This window comes from Phalacrocorax carbo, chromosome 6, assembly GCF_963921805.1.
Source record: "Phalacrocorax carbo chromosome 6, bPhaCar2.1, whole genome shotgun sequence".
NCBI lineage: Eukaryota > Metazoa > Chordata > Aves > Suliformes > Phalacrocoracidae > Phalacrocorax > Phalacrocorax carbo.
This window is the reverse complement of record NC_087518.1, coordinates 3,348,004-3,370,296: the sequence shown is the minus strand read 5'-3', so window position 1 is coordinate 3,370,296 and position 22,293 is coordinate 3,348,004. Positions and strand designations below refer to the sequence as shown.

The window sequence follows — 22,293 nt, the reverse complement described above, 5'->3', positions numbered from 1 at the left end:
AACGAGAACCTCCGTGTAGTGCTTCATAAGTTAGAAAATACTCTTCAGTCAATTATCTTGGTAATTGCTTTATATTTTTGTTTTTATTAGTTACAGAAATGCATTTTACATGGTTTTAAAATAAAATATTAATATATTTTCTTCTAAACCTGCAGTCCTGTAGTCTGGTGCATCCAAATGTTTATTAAAAATAATTTGGATATAAATGGTATTGTACCAGAATTCAGCTCAGAGCACTAATTACATATAAAAGCTTTGGTTATGCTAAATGTTCAAGTACTTGTTAAAAAAAAAGACCATTCCCAAACATCATCATTAGCGTAGATATTATTAAAGAACATTAAAGTTTATTTTGAGAAAGTTCTTAATTGGGGTAAGATGGAGATCTGAAAACAGAAATGAAAAGGCTGGACTTAAAATCCTCAGGATGAAAAGAAGGAAAAAACCCAAAGCCTAAATGTCTGGCAGAAATTTCTCAGGAGGGTTTGTCTTCTGAGTTAGAAAATGGGGCAGTTAAGACAAAAATCCTTTCTGGGATGTGCATAGTACGTGTAGGTTTGTAGTTTTTTCTCTATATCCTTGGAATACACAGAATTTTCCAGTGCAGTTCTGCCTGAATAGCGCAGGACGTTTGTAATGTAGTGTGTTTGCTTTATTTCCATTTAAGAGGTGACAAAAAAAGAAATAAGCCAGGTTTTTGGGTGGGTGTACACACACACAGGCTAAACACTGAACTATCCAACGTAGTTCATTGGCCTTGACACGGCTGGAACAAGCCAACAAGCAGTTTAATTCTTGTGCCTGTTTCACAAGAAATCCTTAGTAGCGTGCTCTAAATGCTTGGTAGTAACGTGGAAGCGAAGACGTCTGTCGCTCCCATCGGTGCTTCCCTTTCTGTTCCACCACCCTTAAACCTGTTTCGCTTTCTTACATTATTTTCTTAAATTCAAAACAAAGACCTTTTCCCCTAATAAGCATCTATGTATTACCTCTTGAGGCTTGGCACATCTTTGTCCTGTATTTATGGTCCCTCTATTTTGGTGAGCAGGAGGTGGTACTCCCAAAAGAATCGGCTGCGAAGGATATTTTGAGGAGCCTTCGTTCCTTTATCTAGGTGAATAAAAGTTCATAGTTAAGGTAACATAGATCCTGTGAAGCTGAGCATGGACTCTGAAAGTAGTGGAAGTAAGCAGGTGCATTTTTAGTGCTGTAAAGTAAAAGCTTTGTAAATAAGCACTAATTACCCCTCTGACAGGGAGCAAACCCAAAATCTGTATCAATTTAGGATGCTAGGCTCTCTGTAAGCTGTTTTCGTGAATAATCCAGTTTATGCATTTATTAACCTATACACTCATTTTTATAAATCTCGATGACATTTAGGTATTTTATTAACCACAATAAATGCCAGAGAAAATTGAATTAAGAAAGCTTGTAATGTGCTTTACTACCAGTTTTAAAATTTTGCTGAGCTGTAAATGGCCCTGCTTTATATCGTGAATAAATCTGTTTGAAGACTACGGGAGTAATTTTTTTCCTTTGTTGCCAGAGGCCCTGACCTTTTTGTTGATGGCTGTGTTTTAACAGCTTCACCTATGTCTTATTCTTTCTGATCCTGTAGGAATTTGATTATCTGCCTTGAGCAGTACTCATAGTCCCAGCAAGAGAAGGGAAGCCATTTAGGGGATGGTACAAAGTACCTTCCAGTACAGCAAGATGGAGAGCCTGGAGGATGCTGGACAAAGTTGTAACCACCCTGATTCCACAAATGCCGTGCGAAATGCATACATAAACTTTTCCTTCTGTTCTTCTGGTTCTTGCAGTCACACCCCAAAAGAGGTGCTTGGTTCCCCCAATATGCGAAAGAAATCTGGTTCCGAAAAGTGAGTTTTGTCCAGATGAGAACTTCCCCCTTCATTTGCAGAACAAAGCACGTAACTCTGGCAATTTGCAACTTGATGCATCAAAACTTTTCTAGGTTAAATTTTTCTGTTTGCTCTTTGGGTTCTGAAGACGCTTATATAGAAGTTCATCCTCTCCTATTTATGACTTTTTCTTATGCCTCCTGTGCATCACTGAGCTTGTACTATTTGTGTCCTGTGTGCTTTTGGCTGTTAGTTATAATGTTCGCTTTCTTACGTGAGTGTGTTTTCTTTTTAATAAGTGTATATGAGAAAGGAGGAGCTGGATTTGACACAGTGAGGTTTTTCTTGTGAACCCAGTTTTTTTTCTGTTAATGAAGAACAGAACCTCATTATTTCAGCAAGCCACTTAGTTTTTCTGGTCCCTAATTCAGTGCCTGAGTTGAAGTTAAAATTGGTGGAGCATCTTTCTGGGTAAAGACACTGATTTAACTAATTCTGGATGAATATCTTAGTTCCATAATCATTCCTTAGGACTGGCTGCATAGGCAAAACACCTTCTTCCTCTATGTTAGCCTGATAAAGTTTGAGGGGCTCTGCGTAGCTGAGAGCAGAAACTTAGCTGCATGTTATAAACGTGCTCTCCTGTGGCAGCGCTTCAGGTTTATTTAGCAAACTTCTGTCGCTCCTGCTAGTTAGAAGTGAAGGCTGCAGGATGCATCAGGCTCAGGGTACCACTGAAGCGCCGGATTAGCTGCAAGCATCTGCTCAAAACGCTGCAACTGGGTGTTTAAGTGAATTCATGACGTGGGACACAAAACCTTGAGAATGAAACCACCTTAAGGGATTGTTAGTGTAAAATCCGTTCCTGCTGGAGGGCTGTGAGAAATGAACCAGACCCCAGGGCAGAACAGGTGTTTCCATAGTGAGTGGAGCAGTACAAGGAGCAGCATCTCTGTTGGTACAAACCAGGACAACTCTATTGATTTTAGAAGCATTCATAAGACTGTAAACTGCAGGCAATTAGGCAGAAGGATGAGCCAAGGAACAACGATATCCCCATCTTTATCTTTTTATTTTGTCTCTGGAGTGTATAATCAGGGAAAGGTCATAGCATTTGTTTATACTGGCTTGGAGGCCTCATTTGAGGAGCCGCTGACCACCGCGTTCACTTATAAATGCTTCCTTACCTATTGCGTGCGTAGCCATGGATCAGAAAGAAACAAAGCGCTTCACAGCAACGTCGGTGGCACCGAGCATCCTCTGTCCTGGAAGAGGAAGGTGTCCGAGGTTCCACCGGGCTACTTTGTTGTTGTTTGGGAATAGTGGATATAGCTTAACTTGCATGAAATAGTTTAACTCTGCTATTTAATTGAAAAGGAAGATGGGACAAGGGGTGGGAATAGCTGCTTATCGCTTCACATTACAGCATAATTTAAATCTTGCATGGGTGGCCCTAGCAATTAGGAAAAACGAGATGGTGAAGCCAGGCACGTTGCATGATCTGACCCATAAAATGATGTCGTATGACATCTCGAAGTATACTGCATAGAAATCTGTGACGGAGTACTGCTTGAGAGGGTTTGTGTTTGGAGTTCGGTTTTGAGTAAAGACCACATTTAGACATGCCCAGAGCTCTCCTTTCTCTAAGGAATGTTCCCCACTTATTTAGGGCATTTGCCTGGTAAAACAGCAAATGTAAAGGCTATTTTAGGGTTATGACAGCAAAGGGGCCAGTAACGGAGGCCGAGCAGAACCAGGGCTGGCCCCTGGTCCAGCGAGGACCCGAAGGAGCGCGGGGGCTGCTGCGGGGTCGGATGCAGGCGGTACGCTGCCATCACCCCGATGGCGTTCTGTGGCAGGAGGGCGCAAAACATTCAGTATCTTGTACTGATAGCCATAACGTGAAACAACTTAATGCTTGTTTTTACAACCTATCTGTTATACCGGCATCTGATGAAATTTCAGGAACCTTAATAGCGGCAGAAGAGGCTCGCGTTACTCATGCATGGATACGAAAGGGTGAAAACTGAAGGTGTGGCTTTGGGATAACCTGGGATGTGTGATCAAATTATATTTCTGCTTAGTTACGCTGCGTATAGATAGCGATGAGACTGTGATTGTACATCCTTCCCGAGCCGCAGAAATTCCAGAACTGAGCCGCAGGAACTGCCCCCCTCCATCTCAGGGCTGTGACCTGCCTGGCAAGAGGTCAGAGCCCAGGTGGAAAAATGATTGTCAAAGCTCTTATAGGCATGTCAGCTACAAGTCAGTCTTAGGACTGGTTCATTTGGTCTAAAACCTAGATTATTTTTTGTAATAATAAGGAATGACAGGAAGAAAAATCGCTGGTGTGTTTAAGTATGTTTTATTTCTGAAACATTTCTAGGTGAAGAGGAGGTTGGCTGGAGACACATCTGTCATCTTGGTTTCTGGTGAGCACACACGAACTTTTTAGCCTAAAATATGTTTTATCTTGTCTTATTTTATGTATCGTCTTGGAAGTGTTGTAGATGTGATAAGCTTATTTTTTTTTAAGCTCTTATGCTTCTCAGTAGGCTAGTTCAGCAAAGAAATAACCTTCATTTCTGGCCTAACGCAAAACGACCATCATACAGTATTACTGTGAGTAATGCCCTCTATGATTTAAATGCTTTTATGTGGACATTTATCTCAAAGAGCGAGCCAGCGTTGACCACTTGCTTACTGCATTGCCCCAGAAACCAAACACCAGCTGAATTTTCTTGTCGTACTCTTGTTTTTATTGTCTTATTTTTCAGAGTAATGGCTAGCAAGACCTACCTAACACTTTCCTTTCCTCTTGTCTTTCTCCTGACACCGGTATTGGTAACAGTCACTGGCCTCGCTTTGCTGAACAGCAGCGTATCTTCAGAGCATTTACATATTCCAGTACTTATTCAAAGAGAAAATAAAACACAGCCAGTGTGAATGAAGTATGCTTTATGTATGCATATGCTAGTCTTGAAATGAGCTTGCTCTGGAGATTTTAAAAACAGTCTTATTGACTCTAAACCAAGTATCTGTGTGTAATAGGAGAAATCTCACCACCTAACTCGCACCAAAGCCATGCAGGAGTAAAGCTCTCTAAATGCAGCTGCAGGCCGGCATTCAACACCATGGTATTTTCAGTACAAATGTAAAGGGCTTAAGGAAAAAAAATAATCTCAACTTGAAGGTCAACAACTGCAACGGAAGTACTTTAAGTCTGATAATCTATGATGGTATTTTATGAACTGTAGCTTTGTATCCCTGGGTCGCAGTTTTCGATCATTGATCACTGTTACCCTAAATCATTTCCCTCGTATAAAATGGGCTGCTTGCCTGGACTACCTGCTGCTGGAAGATCGATTACGGGGAGGAATTCAGGAGGGTACCCATGCCTCTAGTGAGGGCAGGGATCACAGCGTACCTATGCACAGAAGTCCACGGTACATTATCCTACTGTGCAGACCAGCTGAGTAAATAGAATACTTGAACTTTAGCTTCCATCAGATACTTCTAACACTTAAAAATGTTTTGGACTAATCCAAAATACTTTGGTTAGAAATAATTGCTTTCCTGGTATTTTTTTTGTAATATTCATCATGCTCTTATTCTACCTTCTTTCTTCCTCCCCCAGTCTATAATTATTTGTGTTTTGAAACAGAAAATTTGTACCAAGGCAAGTACAAGTGTACAGCTGTTACTTTAGTCCTTAAATTCATAGAACACCTATTGAGCTGCAGCCTGATTAGCAGTGCTGTTGGAGGGAGTGCTGGGCCCAGTGCATGCTGGTTGGTCTTCCATTTCATTTGCTGGTTGGTTAGCGGAGTAGCTGAAAGCAGCAGAAACGATGGCAAATAGATTCCAGCACTCATTTAATAGGGCTTTCAGAAATCATTAACTAGTGCACAGACAATTTGAATGCTTTACAGTTGACTTTACTTGATTTAACATATATGCAGGTACACTTAATAATCCTTTTTGTAAATCACTTTGGTTGTGGATAACAAACTAGAAATGAGGCAGTTTCAGGTTGAACTGGTAATACAGCGACATTGTGTAATTGCTACTGTCTTCTTAAAGACGGTCTTAAAGGGCTTCTTAAAACACCATCCAGGCAACTGGAGTTGCTGAATTGTCTCCCTGCCCTTGGGACTGGGGACTCGGTGGTACTGCCATGATGGCAGGGTGGCCACCTTCCGACATAAGGGTTTGAAGTGACGGGATGCAGAACGGTGAGAACTGAAGACAGGAGAAGACACTGAATTTTAAGAGTGAAAACAAGAAGCAGCCTCCCTTATAACAACATTAGTCTGACTGGAATTGGTGAAAGCAAAGAATTTCTCCTAGCTTTCACACTCTTCCCAACACACCCTGTTGTAGCTTGAAGGAGTTATGAGCTGCTTGAAGGTGGAGATACAGAGGGTTTTGTTGATAATGAATTGTCTGTTTTGATTTGACATACTCTTGCTCTTCTCATCTAAACTCAACTGCTTAATGTTATTTTCAGTATTTGGTTTGTACTGACTAGTGTTCCCCATTTAATATATAATTCAAGTATTTCAACATTCTGCTAGTTGCTGTGCATTTTTAACATGCTGGTTAACCTCTTAATGCTGTTTTGCTTAACCTGGCCAATTGTCTCTTATTTACATGGAATAAATCTCATTAGTTAGAAGTAATCTGAGAAATCCTGGCAAAACAGAGAACCTTGAGAGTCAGTTGTTGGATTAATGTTTATATTTCAGTTTGACATTCAGATCCTCTCACGTGGGTGTAGAGCCCATCGAGCAACACAGGAGGCAGCGTGGGGAGGGGAACATCTGATCTGAAGATGAGGTTGGCTGCTACCTTGGCTGGCTGAAGTTTGGACGGTTTCACTCCTGTCTGCAGTCTAGTAAAAGTCAACTAAATGCCAAATCACAGAGGGATTTGGAGCATCTATTTCCCCGTAAAGATGTTGTGGTTTGGCTCTTTGGCGTTTTACTTTGCTCTTAAGGTTACTTTGATCTTAAGGGTCTTTTCCAACCTTAACGATTCTATGATTCTAATGAAGGACTGTAATCCAGCTGGAAATATATAAGTCACTAAGACTATGCTTGGGCTCAGTTTGAAGTTGTAGAAATGCAGATGGTTCATAGGAAAAATTCATTGTTTAGAGAGTGGCATGCCAGAGAATAGCTGTGTTGCCCAGCCAGGCTTGTCGAATGGCTCTGGAGCTGGGCTCATCGCACCCATCTCTGGAGAACTTTACAGCTTTTTCTTGCCCGCCTCTCTCAGAGCTGCCAATGTCGACTGATTTATTTACTGCTTTTCTTTTATAAAGTAAGGGTTAAAGAAAGCACATTCACTGGTAGATTTAACAGGAATGTAGCCTAGAAATGGAGTATTGCAAGTTTTATCCCAATAGCTAAATTATGAACTCTTAACATAAAAAAGGGCTGGCTTGTTTATCTTCAGTATAACGCAGGACAGTGACCCTGTTGGGGGGTGCCCTGGTGTGGGGTATCATCTGGTATTTGTTTCATAAACAATACCATAAAATGCCTTTATCTCTTCATTTCTTGTCTATCCAACACGGATAACAACACATCTAGCCTCTGAAGCAGTGCTGGCCCGTTCCGCTGAGCCTGTAATACTTGGAGAAGACAGCATGAGTTTAAAATGTTTGAGATATCAATTTGTCCATTTAATGAATGCAGAGCAAGATAAATAACGCATGTATGCATATGTCACTGGCACTTAGGCATGTGCATATCAGCGTTGATAAAGTAGTGAACTTCCAGTGTTTTGGCTAGATTAGTGCTCGTCTCTTCAGTGAAGCAACGGGGGGTTCATTTAACGCAGCATCATCAGTTTCTGTTAGGACCAGATTTTTTCTTGCCCCCCCCCCCCCCCCCCGAAACAGGTCAGGCTTGAATTCATCAAAATAAAAGCGCACATAGCCAAAAAAAATTCAATAAGTGTGGTTCTGTATGTGGCATTTCTACTCAGCCTCTTCAGATGAGAAGATGGGAGGGTTACACGAGCTGTCGTTATGTTTTGTGCCTATGGAAGGAGGTGAAGGAAGAGTCGTTTGCCTTTTTTTTAAGGGTATTATAATGAAATGGACTCTTGTTGCATTTGATCACAAAAGCGCTTCTTGACATGATATTCAGGAACATCATTTTCTTCTCTTGGGCAGCCGTAGTTCACAGTTGCTTTGGCAGTTACATTCTATTTAATCTGTCAATTTTTCTCACATGGTGTAGCTGCTGTGAAAGAAATTGGAGCCGTTATACTATGTGCTTTGATACAGTTTGTAAAATGTAAGGTGGGAGACAGTAAACCAAACACAGCATGCCAGTAATTTCTTTAAAATCGCTGATGTTCCAGCACTGTGATTCTCTATCCTAGGGAGCTGTCATCGTGCCTCATGGAAGAGGACTGCATTGTTTAAATGCTTCATTTTCATTTATTTCGATGTTTTGGTGGTGCCTGTTAAATATACTCCGCAGTGCTCGGAAGCTTTCACCCAGTTTCTTGTTTCTAATGACTCTGTTCTCTATCGGGTCTGATTTGTCCGCGACAACGCGAGTCAGACTCCTCCGTGGGAAGGCAGAATGCATGGCTTCAGCTGCAGCTGTGTTAATTGATCTTTGAAATATTCTTGATGTTCAGATCTAGCCCTTACAATATTTATGAAGAATAGCAAATGCTCTTTCTGTGGCAAGAAGCTGCCTTGTTCCACGATCCTGAAGGGATTTCATAGCACGGATTAGCAGCGAGGATTTCTGATTTATGGTGGTAATATTGGTGGCCAAACGGCAGCAGGCGTAGGCCGTCACCATCGCTGGAGGTGAAGGGGTTGCATGTGAGGCTGCCTGTGAATCATTGTACGCTCCTCTGTTACTGTAAAAGAAAAAAAAAAGCCCCCTCAGTCTCTGTAATTATTAAATATAATGTATTGGATGTGGTTGCCTTTGTTCACATTTTGCATGTCAGAAATATAGAAAATGGAAGAAGTTCCTGTTAGAATTTAGCAGCATGCTGAATCAACCGCAGTGGGATGGAAAACTCCGTAAGATGCCCGGGTATTCCCAGGTGCAACATCTGTCAGCTAGAAAACATTGCACCGTTTTCCCAGAAACTGGTCCCAAAACGGACTCGTGTGGGGGCTTTAGTTGTTATACCTACGCTTCTTTGAGCAAAACACATTTTATTACTTCTCTAATTGGTAGAGTGCAGCGTGTCTTCCAACTCCTGGACCTAATATCCAGGCAGCTGGAACCGGGAGACGTGGGAAACTGAGGTGCGTGGTATTTTCAGTGCGATTTGAACACGTGCTTGAAAACGGTCGTGTGTAATAATTCAGTTTGTTTAGTTGTCTTCTACTAGTCTCACTTGCTTCTGCAATGTTTTGAAAGAATACGGTAAAAAAATTCCCATTTGTCACCTCATAATTTATGAGGAAACTGTGTACGCTGAGAATCACTTGGAAAGCATTCGGTATTTCTAACGGTAGCTTTTGTCATAAGGAATTGTGAATTTGAACTTTATTCTTCTAAGTTGAAGTATCCTCCTTTAGGGGAAGGATAGTATGAAACTTCACCCAGATCTTTGCAAAGCTATATAAAAAACCTTCCCAATTATTTTTTGGAAAGACTTTCCTTTTTGTGATAGTCTGAATTCCAGATATATTCTAAAGGTTGTTTTTAGTCTTATCCTAGTCATCACATCAGGCTTTCTACAGGGGTGTTCAGGTATAGAACGAAATACATTGATGGAAGTGTTATAAATGAAAGTCAGAATATTCACTATCTTTTTAGTATAAAATCCTGAGCACCCCCACTTTGTGGACGTGGGCTCCAGCCTTGGTTGGAAGCTCACCGTTTCTCCTGGAGCCATTGTGATTTAAAAGCCCTGTAGGGAAAAATATTAGGTGGTCTTATTTTCCTTTTTGGGTGGTGTTTCAGCACACTTGCATATTTTTAAAAACCTCAATGATGGAAAAATAGAGGAATAAGCGTATGTTTTAGATTGTAGGAAATACTTGGCTGCATTTTTGATTAATGAATAAACATGCTTTATCTTAAATCGGTATTATAACTTTCTAATGTTTCCACATCCAAATAACGATGACTTTTGTAACAACTCGGTAAAACCAAGGCAACCTGAGCGAACCAGCAAGAAGCTGTAAATGCTGCGTATTTATTCAGGGTACGTTTCACAGAACGAGTGCCAGATTCAGCATCTCTGGTGGAGCCTGATGCAATTTCCCTGAAGTTAATGGAATTACACCAGGCCCGAGTCTGACTTCTGGTCTCTCTCTGACCTCTTGCTTGTCTTTGCTCTGAAACTTCCATACTGGGGTCTTTAGATTACTCTTCATGTGTCAGTATGGCGGTGCGTATCTAGGGATTTTAGTTCTTGGCTGCTGACCTTCACGATGTACTTCTATCGATATTGCCAAGTTTAATGGTACGTTAATTTTATGCAAATTCTATTTTTAATTTACTGTATTATTATCTGCCGGTATACCGTATTCCTTCTGACGTAAATTGCACCGAAGCAATTATCAGTATGAATTCAGCTCTGTGCATACCACCGCGTTTTCAAATTATTAATGCTACTGCTCAGAACAAATGCACAAATCTGCGGTTAATTGGTCCTTTCTGTAGGATGTTCTGAGCATGTTTTTATAAAAAAGGCACTAAACATTCCTACTGACTAGATAAGAAACATTATCTACCTACTTGTTCTGCATGAATTAGAGGGTTTTTTCCTCTGTTAAAGTATTATACATACACAAATAAATGTCGAAATAACTTTGAAGGATTTGCAAAGCCCCAAAAAGTTGGAAATCTTGCCTCTGCGGCTGTATTTCAGTTACAGTGTATTTATGCAAAACGCTAGACTTCAATTACATATTTTCTATAGACCTGTCATTTTGGGGTATTTCTCCTGTGCAGGCTCTGGCTGTTTTCAGCAGGTTCCTGCAAGGTTCACCCAAGCCCTTCTCTCCCAGCTGCGTTTGATATCTCTCAACCCTTGCATTTCTTCATTCTGCTGCTGTGACAGCTCAACACACATTTTAATGCACCTGTTTTAAGGAGTGGAGAAAAAAAGACCCTAAAAATCAAAAGAAACGGTAAGGCTGAAGTCTGGGCAGCGTGTCAGGTCACCGATCTTGCTGTGATTGACCTCCCATCGCCGCTGCATGGGTCAGGAGCTGTGACATGGCTGCACCCAGCGTGGGAGCCCAGGGTTGATGAGCAGAGATATTATTGCTGGTCAAGGCGGCACTTGCCAGAAGTCTGAGTGCTTGTCAAAAAAAGCAGGCGCGCACCAGGGAGAACGGGTCTTTCCATTTTGATTTCATGAGTGCACATCAGATTCTGATTATTCCTGTTTAGAGCCCGGTGTTGAAAAAGCCTGCTGTGAAACTAAACCCATGAGCGGTAGCTTGGCCCCAGATCTGGATATGAAGAGGAAGAACGAGCAGAGAAGCAAATACAGTCTATCTGAATGCTCGTGATGTCTCATTACGCTGACGAGTTACTCAGCGTAACTAAAGAGATGTGAAGGGCTGCTGCTCCACTGCCCCTGTCCAGTATTCCCTTTAAGCATTTCCCTCAAAATCCAGAGGTTTTTTTCCACGGGTGGTCGTGGGAGGGTGGTGCAAGGCTGGCTTCAGGTATCGCCGTGCTCCTATGACTTGGCCCACTGGGACCAAATGGTTTGAGATTTATAAAGTTCTCTCTTGGAAGCGTAGCTCTGGTACTTTGTTGTGCCTCTGCATTGCACAGCGTGGAGAATAATGGATTAAAATGAGCGTTGCGATATGAGCTGCAGCTGTTGAAAGGGAAGTTTAAAGGTCCCAGTATGGAAATTTCACAGTCCCAGTGTGACATGTAATCCTCCTACTCTCGTATGTATTAAACTGTTGTCATGTGCTGATTCATCCCAGCTGCTGTGGGTTTGTCTTAGCATTTACACTGAGTTTTTATTAAGTTCTTTATAGTATTTTATACTGTTCATCCCATGGTGTCCCCAGTTTCTTATGGGCTCCTACGCAGAATGCTGCTGATTGTATCCGTGGACCATTGGACTTCTTAGTGCATTGTAGCTTCTAACAGAGCATAACACTATTTCTTTCTGGACAAAGTATTTAATATATTGGGGCTTTCCCTCTATTTCAGTAGGAAATAATGAAGGTGAGCCCAGCCCTTGGGAGAAGGTCCCTTTTGGCATTTTCACCCTTTCTTCCAAGTTCTGAATAGCTGAGTGTGCGTGCTTAGATGTGATTCCTTGATTTTGCACTCTGATAGAAAGATGTTTTTAATATATATTTATTCATTTATTTTAAGGTTGGTCTATTTAGATTTAAGCTTCTCCAGTGCCACAGAGAGAGATCTTCTCTACATATTTTCTGTGGGAGAAAACCCAGGTGCAGGTTGTGCCAAAAGCACTATTTATGGCTCCACAGTGATTTTTGCAAAAGCCTTTTTGAAGTTGGTGTTGCTCTCTATACCTTGCCTTTGTCTGGGGATAATGTTCACTGCTTAATCTTGTGCTAATGCTTGGAGTCTTTCAGAAGTAAACTGCGGCTTATAATCTGTTACGAGAATTTTAGATTAATATGGCTTGCGAAGAACGTTCATTTCTAGAACATAAGCTGAAACTGTCTGTGTAAGTGGAAAAGTAATTAACTTCAATAATCTTTGTATCTTTCTCTTCGTAAAAACAAATCTGCTGCTACAGTCTGTCGTACAGCTTTCAGAGAGCGGTGGTTCTGGTCGCTCTAACGTTTATGATAGTGTTGCGAGCGTCTGAATTTGCTCAGAGGTATCTAAAGATAGCTGTATGCATACTGTACTCTTGGCTCTGCCTTGGAGCCCTTCCTGATTTTGAAGGTATCTCTCTGGAGAATTAGATGAATTAAAATGGTCTGTTTTTTTTTTTTTTAGATGAAAAACATTGGCTCCATGAGGTTCACTTTCAATACGGTGCCAGGTTTTTGGTTGATCAAGCAGTAAAATTGGATAAACTTTCTTTCTCTGACCACATTTACTATTTTTGGAGCTGACTTTTAGATGCAGGGAGTGAAGTCCATACGAAGTCTGTATCTTCCAATATCTCTTCATATTTCTTTTTTTTTTAGTAGTTTTAACTTTGGAGGATATCTACTCCTATTTGAAAATGGGAAGAAAGTACCGTTGGTTGTAGTTGGAGCTATTAATGTCCACTTAGAGATGTTCAGGTGTTTGGACCCTAATAATGGCTCTTAGAGGAGGCTGGTTGTCTTCTGGTGATAGGGCAGAATGAGCAGGCGTACAGGCGTTAAAAGGTGGATTTTGAGGTGAGGTGATAGTTGTAGTCAATGATAAAGATATTAAAGTAGGGGAATTTGCCAAAGGAGGAAGAAAAAAGTAAAAGTAAGCTCAGTGTTGAATCCACTTGGGGCCCCGGTAACTACTGTACGCTTGGATAAACTTGGAAACGCGTGGATGTTCTGGATGTGTTTTTATTAAGGTCTATCCAAATGCAGTATCAATGAGGAATTGTATATTTAACTTTATAATATCGTTGTCCCTGCATAATGGTCCACATACTTTGGGAAATATTGTATATTCTTAAGTTCTTTTCTTATCCCCTTTTTATAAAGGACAGAAGCAAGAGCACAGGCTGCAGGAATAAAGAAACTGGTACTGATTAAATGAGTTTTTATTTGTAGTTCCCTGATAATGATCTTGTGAAGAGATACAGATGTCCTCCTGGTGTAATATGTATAATATCTCAAAAAAACCACAAAACAAACTATGGAGTTGTAGGGAACTTGACTACCTTGTTGAGGAGACCTTTCTCAGCTGTATTTCTTTTGGCAGCTACATTGCCCACTCGATTCTTTTCCTTGGTTCACCAAAAAGCAAGTGCAAATGCACGTACGGACTTCTGGGCTTATATAAATGATGCTGGTATTCTCCTGTTTGAAAGAACTCTTTTGATGCATATTCAGACGGCCGTGTTAAAATACTACAAGTGCCAGAATGTTCTAAAATTAAAAAAACCCCAAACCAAAACACAACTGAAATTAATTCAGCACAGAAGGAGTTATTACACATCTTGGGGCCTGCTCACTCTTATACAGCTGTGACATAGCTTCCCAGATGGCACGATTATCTTTCTAAAATATTGTGGAAAACTTTCATTTGTCATTTGGGTTAGTGCAGTGAGCTTTCCATAAACACAGGCAGAGAGATCTGCCTATTTGTGTTCTTCATAGTAGTAATTAGCAGTAATTCACTTGGAATCAGAAGAACGCTTTACAGGAACAGGGAAGGAGCCAACTTCTTCCACTTCCACTTCAGAAATCGCTGTCCCGCATGGGCGTATCTCAGAGATTTGACAAAACCAGAGCTTCGCACGATTTGCTTTTTCTGAAGAGTATTTTACGTTCTCGTTGGACTGCCAAGGCTTGCACATGGTGGGCATGTTTTTAACATGGACTGCACTGTAATACATAAATGCCTTGAATATAATATACGGGATAAAAAATGGTTGTTTATTCATTCTTCTATCAGGAAGGAGGCTGTGGCAGAGAATGCACCTTCTGTATAAACAGCACCAGGCCCATTTTGTATGCCATACATGAGTTTATAGAAATGTCTTTGGCTAATCGTGCCTGAAGTATAAATGATGTCCCAATTCTAAAATAAAATGCTGTTTACATTTCCTTGGGGGGGTGAGGGGGGAGTGCTGGGGGTAAAGCTCTGGGATTAGAAGACGATTGCTCTTGCATTAGAATAGAAAAAGGAAGCCTGGAAGTTTTAGTAGGCTTGTTTACCAAATCCCTTGGTTTTTGTTTTTAGAACTTAATCTGTGCAAGCCTGAATTTGAGTAAGAAAATTAATCTATAATAATGGATTATATATTTTATAGATAATACCATAATATTATAATAATCATAATATTAAATGATTTTGTTCAGAATGATAATCTGGCTGGTGGTCCTCACGAGCAGTTTGGGTTTTTCCAGAACTTACTTGCTACCTGCAGAAAAAAATCAAGCCAGTCCTTTGTTATGCGGGAGGGCAGGTGGATACCTGTGGAATTATCACGTTCCCAATTTACAATCTCTCCATATCGTGTGAAGTGACACCTTAATCAGCAGTGGTGTGACACAAAGGTGTGGGAGAAAATAGGATGTGGACTGGCGGATTCTTATTAGAGGCATTCTGCACTGCTGGTAAGCGCCGCCTGGTTTGCTTCTCGTTCTTCCCTTGGTTTAGGAGAAAAGCTGCTTCCCTGCAGCTGCGAAGGGGATGTCTCTTTGGTTGATGGGTTAACTATTGCAAACACCAAATACAAATAAAATAAAGCACTTAAAACTAAAAATAAAACCACTTTAGTCATATCAATTCAGTAGACTGTGGCTCTAGGAAGGAAATAACATCCTCAAAGAGAAGAGGTGTCTCTCTGCAGGTAAATTCATGCCTTTGGTGCACAGAGAGATAGGAGTCCAAGTGCTTTCAAGTACTTAGAAGAGAAGATTATGATGCAGAAACCTCTTGTCCAGATACATACACTTGACATTTTGCTCAGCGAAATAGAGTTGGTAGGACAGAACAGTACTGACTGCGTGGAAGTTATCCACTCCTTCAGATTAGATTTTGTTTCTGGCAAGAAACTGAAGGCACTGAGTTAGATCATCTTTTTGCTTGTGTCTATAGGTGGTGAGCCTGGTAGGAGGTGGGGAAAGAGAAGTCCTGTCCGAGCACCTCAAACTATGCTTGTGTCTGTGACTGGCAATTCTTTGGCAATGGTTTTAATTTAAAAATAATAAATTCATCAAAACACAACCCTCTCATTTTTCCCCCCACAAACATACATTTTGGTTTTCATTGGGGAAAAAAACATCTTTGAAGTGTACTGAAGAATGGCTGAGGTTGGCAGAGATTTCCAGAGACCATCCAGTCCAACCTGGGTCAGAGCAGGTTGCCCAGGGCTGTGTCCAGTGGGGTTTTGAGCCACAATGTCTCTGGGCAACCTGTTCCAGTGTTCACCCTCTCAGGAAAAAAGCGTTTCCTTATGTTTAACTGCACCACCGAGAAGAGTTTGGCTCTGTCTTTACAACCCCCTACCAGATAAGATCTCCCCTGAGCCTTCCCTTTTCCAGCTGCAAGGGAAGCAAGCCCCAGTGCTCTCAACCTCTCCTCGGGTAGGAGATGCTCCAAGCTCCCCTGTCGTCTTCCTGGTGCTTTGCTGGACTCACTCCAGTATGTCCCTGTCTCTCTGGTACTGGGGAGCCCAGAGCTGGCCATGAGGAATGAGGTGTCACAGGAACACCCTCCATGCCAAGTTTTTGTTAGGGTTAATCAATAGTAAAAACCGCATTAATGTAGTTAAAAGCATCTGAGGGAATGGCTATTCTGGAACAGATGACCTTCATTCACTCGCAGAAAGTTTCCTAGAGGAGGAGGTTGTCCCAGAACAGACTGTTTATTTTTGGAGCAGAGGGTGCGTTGGCAGGAGTTGGGTTTCCTTTTGGATCTGAGGCTGCGTTGGCAGGAGAGGAAACCCATTCTGCATACAGGCTTATTATTTATATCCTTATTGTAAGAGGGCTGAGAAATTGACCACTTCCAAAGGCCTCTGGGGCAAATATGGTGATAAAATGTAAGAGGACTTTTTTTTTTCTTATCCATAGGCCATCCTATATTCCTGTAATTTTTTTGTCAATTTTTTTGATGGTCAGATACAACTTAATTCTCCCTGGAAGTGGTTGCATCTCAATCAGCAGAGCTCGTAGGAGGACGTTAAATGCTGTGCAAGCTCATTTCTGTGTCCTGTGCAGTTTTAGCTCGGGATAACCAAGGGGGTTAACTCAGCATCTGAATAGTCACCACAAGAGCCCGTGCCATGAAACGAACCACTCCACTGCAACTTCTGTGCATAGCTCCCAGCTGCCAGCTCCGTATTCAGGAATAATAAATACAGGTTTCCATCCCAGTAATGAGTTTTCTGCAGCAGTGTGAAAACTCTAGGGTTTTTTGTTATCAGAAGATAATCATATTCTGGCAGTGGTACTTATCATGCCTGTTAAATATCTCAAGGATGCGATTATCTCCTGATATCTCTCTAGCCTGTTAAGCTTTGTTGTTTACTTACAGTGGAGAAAGCATTTGTAGTCTCTGAGGTTGATTTTTATTCATTGTGATAATAATAAGAATACAGTGACCGTTTGCTCGTATCAGGCAGCCAGATTAAAGCCCAAAACATATTAAACTCGGTATTGAAGAAAAGTGAATGTATTTAAATGTCTTCTCCTTTCTCTGGTGTTTCAATAGCTTCCAGTGTGCAGATGGTCTTAACCAGGCAATGCTAGTAGGAATTCTAGGAACAAATACAGGCTCTTTGTATCCAAACGACCTTTCCTGCCTATAGAAAACTTAGGTGGCTCTTTAACACCTGTTTAACAACACTGGACTTCCTGAATCTGCCTGAACTTGAGGTGGCAATACAGTGTTTTATCACTGTTAGAAGTACCCAAGCTAACAGGCTGGGTTTCAAAAAAAATAAGAGCTGTTTTGAAGTCTGGCATGTCTGTAAGTGAAATGTAGCGGGAATAGGTGATCTCCTGGCCTGGGGTTAAGCAGAGAGAAATTTATTCTAGTCTCTGCTACTGCTGTACTCCCAAAGCAGCTCTTTCCGGTGTCCTAGGTGTCTGACCTGCTGCGTGGGCATCATACCAGTCAGGGGTTTCTGAGAACTGTAGAAGAAAATGGTTCATGTGTTCAGATTCTATAAAATATTAGAGAGAAAGATCTTGAATACACATCTTATCCTGCTGTTATAACGCCATATTTGGCAGGTCTGGTATTGCTGAGGATCTGCGACGTACCACTGGGTACTTGAGTCATTAATTGCATTTCTAGAGACCTTTGAGAAGATTTAGGTATCACCAAGAAGGTTGCAACTGGTGACAGTAGTTAATCTATGAGGAGCAATACCTATTAAATATTTTTTTAAGATTAATGAGTTAAGTGTGAACGTCCTTGAAAGCAAACTTGTAACTTGTTCAGAAATACGTTTCTAGGCGCTGTATTTGCTGGTGCTCTCAGTTATGGGAGGTCAAATTCTGCTTTTGTATGAAATTTACAGGGAATGAGAATTTAACCCAGCTTCCTACCCCCATTTTTAATTGTATGCTTTGTTACCCCATTACTTGATTTTTCTTGTATGGGGCTAAACTTGATTAAATAATTTGTACCTTACATAACTCGGGGAGAGCTTGGTTGAAGCCAGGAGGAGCCGGTACCCTAAACACCAGGGAATGCTGAAGCTACTTACTGCGTATTGGCAGAGGGACAGTCGGAGCTGCAACCATGACTTAGGCACATCTTTTAGAAGAAAAAGAGCTGCGCAGGACATAAACAGCAGTAACGTGGTCATGTTGATCAGCACAGGCTGCCGGTCACCTGAGAGCGCTGTATGGAAATAAAACCTTGCCCCATTTTTGGGCCAACCTCAGAGTCCCTGAAGGGTTGTGGTGGGTCTTGGGCTGGAGCTGAGGAGCCAACGTGCTCCCGGTGGGTCGTGCAGGAGCCCGGGGCCCGCTGGCTAAGTGGGTTTGTCACGGGGGCCAGCCCCCAACCCCACTGCTGCACGGCAGCGTGGTGCTTGGAAAAACACAAGAATGGAGTGGTTAGGGTAAAAATTTGGGGAAGTTTGAAGATATCGAGGAAGGTCAAAGCTATTTTTGGAGAAAAACATATGAAAAACATTCTGAAATTTCTGCAGTAATTCGCAGCAGCTTCCTGCTTAAGAATAAGGTGCAATGTATGTATAGAGGAATGTATATAAAGTAGCACGGATGTGTTGATACAATAAATTATGAATACTTTTCAATAAAAATAAATACGCTAGTGCTGCAGGCTAATGCACGGCCTGCTAATATAGAGGTTCATTTTCGAGGGGGTCATCTGTTAGCGAGCCGTCTTGATAGAGAAAAAAATAATGTTAAACATATAAGGAACTAACAGGGTTTTGTAAGGAAAGTGAGCACCGTACCACGTTGGAATGTAAACCTGCGCTCCCCAGGACAAGCTTACGGGCAGAGCAGGTTTAGATATGTGACACGCACGTATCTGTCCTGTGCGCTGCATCTGTATATAGGATGTAGAGGCAATGCAAAGTTTAACCTATGGTATGTATGAGGCACATTTGAACAATACAAACTTGCGAAACGGTGAAACTTCAGTCACAGTACTTATCAGTTAGAGAACTCCCTTTGAAGGAGAAAAGTGCGGCAGTAATTTCGTTTTACTCATTACTCTAAAAATAATTTTCTTATTCATTCCATAAGAAGCATTCTGTGCACGGTTTCAAAACTTCCCCCTAAGGACCATCTTTTAAATGTCACCTTTTCCTTTTAAAATGAGGTTTGATGCCCAGATCTCCAGACATAAAGGTAACCACAGCTTTTGTCACGTTATCTGGGAAACAGAGGTTAACTCTTCTACACGATATTTTTTTGGTTAATCAGACCTTTTCGTTAATGCAGCGTATTACCTGCTGAGCCATAGATCTGTGATACGCGACCGGCCTTCGAGTCTTCGCTGAAGGTCAGCCCACAAGAGGGAAATGTACACGTAACCTGCCTAGTTATCGGGTAGGAAAATGCCATCCGCTTCCTCCGGGGACCTTCCTGCAGCGATGGGGACTTGCTGCTTGGGAGACCCCGTGTCCCAGATCAATAATATTGTACTTCATGGAGCTACGGTGGAGAGAGAGAGAGGTGGAAAACAGGCTTACGGGATGTAGCGGCACACATACCCGTGCAGTGTGAAAGGAAGCTCCTGTGCTAGGGTGGAAGTGAAGCACAACCAGGCAAATCAAGTGGCCCAATACAAGGAAAAGTGAAATTTAGCTTGAAGATCCTGTGAGACCCTACCAACTAGGAAGCCTTAATGACAAAGAAAGTGAATATCCATTTGTTTGGGACCTGAAAGGTCAAAGTCACCAGGCTTTGTCATTAAAAAGAAAGATTATGCATTAGTTAATTAAGCAGAGTAACCGATGGATGATCTTTGGAGATAACACTTCTGCTCCCGAGTGCCAGTTCAAAGCCATTTTTCTTCTGGTAAAAGATACAACTTAAAGTGAGATCAGATTCTACGCACACACAAAACAGGGTGAAAGAGCACTATCAAATCTACCCTAGGTACTTGGAATTTAAAAAAATAAAATCGATGGCAAGAAACGTCTCCTCTTTGGCAGAAAGTGGTTTTTATTGCCAAAGATGCCATGGATCAGATGTTAGCTGCTGCGGGGAGGGCAGATGAAGAAGATGCTATACTGTCAGATGGGACCTTGTGCTTTTAAGCTTCAATTCTATTATTGATTACAACATCTCTGTAATAAATCAGGTACAAGCTTGCATTTAATTTTCAAAGACTGCAAATGCTGTTTGTTCTACGGCTTCTGAGTGACATAAATCTTTTAATGAATGTTAAAAAGATTGTTTCTCAGATAGTAACCAGTCATTCATAATTGTCTAAGGAATTCACTTGTATTTAGAACATATCATGTGTTGGATGAATGAAAATTTGTCAGTTGTCAACATACTGTGATTTCTTTCCTGATTCCTTTTTGTCTTTCTCTGAGATGTAGAAAAACACTTCAAAGTTTTATTAAGTACTTATTTGCCATAATGGATACCTTATCCTAGTGTTGTTTTATGGACTGTAGTGATGTACAGAACGGTCAGCCTGGATTTCCAAACTGGCCATCAGAAAGGGTTATCTACTTGCATTTGATAGGAGAAAAAAACGCCTGCTTTACTTCCTACCCTAACGTGTACTTAACTGTTTGCCTGTGCATTTTGATTGACCTTGTATTAGTAATACTGAGTTCATCCTTTCAGATATCAAGTAATCAAAAGTAATGCTTCCCCCCCTGTCCTTTTCCCTGTGGCTGCATAAACTCTGGGGGCAAACAAAAACGTAATTCATAGTAAATTCTTCCAGAATAGCCACATCCCACTGATCCTGTGTGATGGGTAGCCTGGTATTTAGATCCAGGGTGTTCAGCTGCAATGTGTAGAGGGACCAGGGACTATTCCAGCAGTGGAAACCACGATTACAATTGTGTAGGCTGGGAAGGGCTGCCCTGGGGGCTCCCAGCCACCCTCGCTGTTACTGAGAGCAGTTGTACCGGTGAACGAGAAGAGAGCAGGTTACGAACGAAGCTCAGTATTTAAACTAGCTGGAGCGAGGTGTGTATAGACATCCTAAGGGAGCTATAATTACTCTTCCAATTATTGGTTACCCTGAGAATGACTTGTTACTTTTTACAACTGAAAAAAAAAAAATAATATTTTTTTACTTTTTCATTATTGCTTTTCTTCATCAGGTTTCTACTCTCTTTTCTAGTCCAGCAGGTACCATGAGGGTCTTCAGAAATATCTCATAATACATAAACGGTGGAGCTGGAGCATTAGACTCCCTTTTCTTGTACAGCTGTTGAGCTCGTGTGAAGCCAAGTGTCTATCCTATTAATTAAATGCCGTCTTTGCCCCTGTAGTGATTGCTTCGACTGGATGTTGTTTGTCACTAAAAAAGCGCCATATTTGGAAAGTGCCTGATGATGTGATAGCAGAAGCTTTTTAATGAATCCCACTTAACAGGGTGAATCAGTTTGGGCTAGGCATGATTAAGTTTGTGATCAAGAGCCCGACTAAGAATTTTATAGTTGATGTTGATTAAGAATATTGGATGATAATTAATGCATAACTCCTGTCTTTTACGTGTCTAGAGAATCAAAATAGCTGAGAGCAGTGCTAGGAAACAGTGGGATTGCCAGCTTATTTGAAGCATTTAGCTATTGCAATTTTATCCAATTCATGAATTGCTTGTGGGCAGCAACAAAAAAAAAAAGGTGTCTTCCATTTCAGTCCATCTCTCTGTTAATTATCACAGGGACCAGAAATCCCATGAGGATGAGGACGCTCAAATATCTCCAGGATTCAATTTATTTTCTTGAATAAATACTGTAATATAACACCACAGAGGCCTCCTTTCTCCTTGATTTGTAGGACTGAAGGAGCAAAAGTTTGGGATCGCAATATATCTCTTGACATTTCCAGTTTGCACTTGTGGACATGTATGCAATGGAATTAAAATTCAGGTGGTTCAGAGTCTGTGTTTAATTTCAGAGAGAGAGAACTTTGCTCAGCATCCATGAGTATGGGTGAAAACAGCCCTTTGAGTTCAGAGGATTTGGATAAGGCTTTTTTTGTTTTTAATTTTGTCTAATTTGTTTTAATAGAAATATAGGTCACTACTAACAATTCAGTGTATTATTTTTACAATGGAAGACAAACAATAACAGGATTACCTGCAGTAATACGGAACAGACAGACTTCAAGTGCCTATTTGCCTAAGAAGGA

The 22,293-nt window shown here is 41.2% G+C and overlaps 1 protein-coding gene across 3 annotated transcripts in view; it reads left to right on the top strand.

Annotated features, from left to right (window-relative positions):
• The window catches only part of LOC104047469 (contactin-4), a 353,961-nt gene that overhangs the window by 62,898 nt on the left and 268,770 nt on the right, over nt 1-22,293 (top strand). For 2 of the 3 annotated variants that reach the window (XM_064453440.1, XM_064453438.1), the window contains exon 3: nt 4,249-4,294. The exons of the other annotated variant lie outside the window; for it this stretch is intronic. The gene's annotated coding sequence lies outside the window, so the exon portion shown is untranslated. The remainder of the gene's footprint in view (nt 1-4,248; nt 4,295-22,293) is intronic. 3 annotated transcript variants of the gene reach the window in all.